The following is a 4700-nucleotide window of genomic DNA, read 5'->3' as shown; positions in this document are numbered from 1 at the left end:
AGTAAAATATGAACGAGGCAACTTTGTTTACCACTGAGTTTACTCTAACTTCTGTCTAATATGAAAATTCCAATTGTGTAGATTATAAAACGATTGTTAGAAAGACAGAAATGAAAGCCGGCCAAGATGCCAAGTTGAAAGGTGTGTGATTGTCCCGTTGTCCGTCTATGTCATTCGTTTGTTTATATCTTATGTTTTGGTAACCACAAGTTGGATTGTAGTATTTGTTATCACTACAAAATTAATCGAATGACTGAATAAGATGTGATTCCTTTTTAACTGCATAATTTTTGTGTTTCCTTTTTAACTACATTTTAAAACACATAGATGACATAATTAAAGTGTTAATGAGTGAAATCTAGTTGATATGCAATTAACTCAACTTAACCATAAATGATATCATAATGCCGTTAAATAGACATGAAGTTTAATAACTACAAGTTCAATTATTATAAACCGGTCAATAGAACAAACTTTTTAAATTGTAAAAATGATTCATTGATTTTTTTATAGAATTTATTGAATTGCACGGAAAAAGATAAAGCTACATGAATAATTATAATATAATAATCCATTAAATTTTGTAGAGCTGAAACGTGTTACCCTCTTTAATTAGGTCATATGTTTTAAGGGAAGTGATTCGTACACAACAGTTTTTTACTGTACACAACAATTTATGCATTATAGAGTTGTACAATACAACACTTTAAAGCACAAATTGTTGTGTATGAAAAAAAAATGTTGTGTACGAATCAGTTCCCATGTTTTAAGATGTTAAAAAGGAAACATAGAATAGACACTTTAATTAAATCATATATGTTTTAAGATGTAATTAATAGAGAAACACAAAAGAGAAATTTACAAATTTAACTAAGTACCTCAATGACTTTTTAAAAAATAGCTAAAATATTCGAATTTTTCCGAAAATAGTTACTGAAATCGCAGGTGGTTACCTCATCTATGATGTTGTCCCATATAAAGGTTTTTTGTTCTAAACGATTACAAAAGGTTTTTCGGTTTTTTATTTTTATTTGTATTTTTTTATATACGTGAGATTCATCCAATGTAGTTATAAAGTTTTCAGATGAATACTGATTTTGAGCTATGAAGAGGTTTGAGAGAATTTATTGAAGTCCGAAGTATGAAAATGAGGAGTATTTCAAATTTTGAGCTTTATATATTTCGGTCCATAGGCAGAGAACGGGTCAAATTCGTAGCCCAATATAGCCAGATGCATAGCATCGAGATGCTGAAATCGCAATCGCAGGTTAGCTTAATCACTTGTATTTCATTAGTTATTTGATGAAAAATGCTAATTTTTAGCTATTAAATAAAAAATCATTATTATTATTATTTTTTTTTTTGGCTAGACTAGTAACTTTCTAAAACACAAAAATTATTTAAACTGTGTTTTGCATTTATGTATGACAATATGTAGGTAAACGTAAACCCAAATGAAATTATGAATTATTTAATTAGAAGTTGTAAGTAACGGAGCAAAACATGTACCTTGTTTAAGAATTACCCTTTTAATTCAGCTTTAGAGAAGAAGCCAAATCCCAGCCAAATAGTTTAAACACTTCAAAACACTCGAAACCTGTCCGAAGTTAAAAGCAGAAAAGGACTTAAAGTTTTTAAAATCGTATATAACATCCAAATGAGACCATAATATATAGTCCCCAAAAAAAAAATCATACTTCGATCATAGTTCATACACTGAAATGGCTTCCAAAGTTCATGTTCTTATGATACCTCTAATGTGCCCCGGTCACCTCATTCCAATGGTGGACATGGCCAAACTCATTGCACAACACTCGGCCACCGTCACCATCGTCATCACACCCCGTAACGCCGCCAGGTTTGGGGCAGTCCTCCACCGCGCAGTGGCCTCAGGCCACCCTATCCGAATCCTCCAACTCCAATTCCCAGCCTCAGAATACGGATTACCAGAAGGATGTGAAAACGTAGACGATTTACCATCATTCAAGTTGACCAAGAACTTCTTTGATGCAACAGCAAAACTCCAAGAACCACTTGAAAAAGTATTTAACGATCTTAAACCGACACCAAGTTGTATGATTTCTGATAAACATTTAACATGGACAGCAGATGTTGCAAGAAAGTTCGAGATTCCATGGGTTATTTTCGATGGAATGAGTTGTTTCACTCAGTTAGCTACTCATAATCTCTGTGTTTCCAAGGTTCATGAACAGGTGGGGGATTTCGATCCGTTTTTGTTGCCGGGTTTACCAGATAACATAACCATGACTAAATCTCAGCTTCCAGGGTTATTCAATCCAGGCAAGAGTGCAGAGGCAAAGGTGATAAAAACTGTACGTGAGAAAATTAGAGCAGCAGAAACAGGAGCATATGGGGTAGTTATAAACAGTTTTGAGGAGTTGGAAAGAAGATATATCGACGAATACAGGAAAGTGAAGCAAAAAGTTTGGTGTATCGGGCCGTTTTCACAATCTAACAAGAATGATTTAGATAAAGCTCAACGTGGAAGTAATGATTCCATCGTCACGAGCCATGAGTGCATCACCTGGCTCGATTCACAGGATCCCGGGAGTGTGGTTTACGCATGTTTAGGGAGCCTAACGCGACTCACACCACCACAGTTTATAGAACTGGCTCTAGGGTTAGAAGAGTCAGAATCCCCGTTTATTTTAGTGGTGAAAGGAGGGAGTCGAACAGAGGATATAGAGAAATGGTTGGTGGAAGATGGATTTGAAACGAGAGTGAAAGGAAGAGGTGTTTTGATCCGTGGGTGGGCCCCGCAAGTTCTCATATTATCACATCCTTCATTAGGAGCTTTCTTGACTCACTGTGGGTGGAATTCGACTATTGAAGGGATTTGTGCAGGTGTACCGATGATAACGTGGCCTCAATTTGCTGAGCAATTTTTTAACGAGAGGTTGGTTGTGGAGGTAGTGGGAACTGGTGTGGGTGTTGGGGCTGAATCAGTGATGCCGTTAGTTGAGGAAGATGCAGCTGGGATGCAAGTGAAACGAGAGGACGTGTGTAAAGCTGTGAAGATGGTGATGGATGAAGGTATTGAAGGAAAAGAGCGAAGAGAAAAAGCTCAATATTTTAGGGAGATGGCTGAAAAAGCGTTAGAAGAGGAAGGATCGTCTCAAGTTAATATAAAACTGTTCATTGAAGATATCATGTTACACATAAATAAGGACATGGCAGATAAGTTATAGTTGCTTTGCTAGTGATGTATGTATTAAGATTTCGTTGATGATTCTTATCTTGTTAGCTTATGTTTTTCTTTGGAAATCCATATCTTTGTCCGACCATGAAGTTTTCATACATGTTTTCCATGTGTGTTAGCGTGTTATTATTATTAACTGTGTTGTTATTATTGTTTAGCATATTGTTAGTCTATATCTGGGCCCATTTGTATTGGCCTTAGTCCATGTATTTTGTATATATTATCATTGATTAATGAGAGATCATTCATGGGAAATAATATCAATTACATCATGTACTACATTGAATAATAACCAAGATACAATGGCGAATCTAAAGGGCACCAATGAGATATTGTTAGGGTAACAAAGGACACACTAACAATAAGAAGATATGTGAAGAAAATAAAGAACATACAAGTATATATGTGGTTAATTAATACAATCATTTACCTGTGCTACGTCACGAACTAGAGAGATTTCTATTAATTTAGGAATGGTTTAGATGTAGGATTTAGAAGTACAATATATCGGGAGAAGAATGAACCTAAAATAAGAAACGAGTCAAGCCAATGAATGAGTTGCTGAGAGCCCCTGGGAACACCCTTAGTGAAAACTCATCTCCTGGAATCTACCTTCATGCATCTGCTATCCGGAGACCAACTTCTAGAAACCAATCCTCAGTAGCGGCAATAAGATCCAGAAGCATATCAATCTCTACAAATCAACAATTATATCCTAGTGGGAATGTGTAGCTATATTGGTGCATTAACCTATCCCACACAAATTTGAAGTTAAATATATCTTTTATATAAATATTATATTTCTTTTGAATAAAAAACGTTAAGGTTTTGAATTGTGACATGGTTCATCTCATTCAAAACTTAAATTCATAATGCATGAATGGAATAATTTATCTATTGAGGTACGCCGATCAAAAAATTGACGCAATAATTTTTTGAATAGATCAAATTGCATTTCAATTTTAACAGCGAATTTCTCGTTTATCGGGTTCGTATATTGATATTTTTTTTAATATCTTAATTAATCAATTACTTCCAATTTAAATGAACAATTTATTTTAAAATCATAAGTTGTTACATTTTGTTACCATGTGAAGTATTTTGCTACTTGTTTATATTTGTAATTATTTGGTCTATCCTCAAACAAAATCTTAACCATGTCACTGGTTAATCAGGGATCAACTCTTAGCATATACAACTTTGCTTTCATTACTGATCAGATCTCTCATAAGATTTAGGAATGGGTAGCATGGTGCATGCTTTTTGCGGATGGTTACAATTAGAAGGGCGGAGATGGTCACAGTTGATCGTGATTTGTGTCATACATGAAGGACTTGACCATTTCAGAGGACATGACATCAAATAAAAATGAGAGGAGACTTACAATGAAGATACTCGAATAGTATAGGACTTAGCTCCTATTTATATGTATGTATTTTCTACATACTGTTTACCTCCTTGTTTATGTCTCCTTTTTACT

General features: G+C 34.6%; 1 pseudogene; it reads left to right on the top strand.

Annotated features, from left to right (window-relative positions):
• The first annotated feature begins 1697 nt into the window (after nucleotides 1–1697).
• Nucleotides 1698–3337, top strand: LOC145000185 (UDP-glycosyltransferase 73C4 pseudogene; annotated as a pseudogene).
• The last annotated feature ends 1363 nt before the right edge of the window (nucleotides 3338–4700 follow it).

The sequence above is a fragment of the Lactuca saligna genome, chromosome 6, assembly GCF_052625555.1.
Source record: "Lactuca saligna cultivar CGN05327 chromosome 6, ASM5262555v1, whole genome shotgun sequence".
Lineage (NCBI taxonomy): Eukaryota > Viridiplantae > Streptophyta > Magnoliopsida > Asterales > Asteraceae > Lactuca > Lactuca saligna.
Note: the sequence above shows the minus strand (reverse complement) of the source record. Positions and strands in the feature narration are given on the sequence as shown.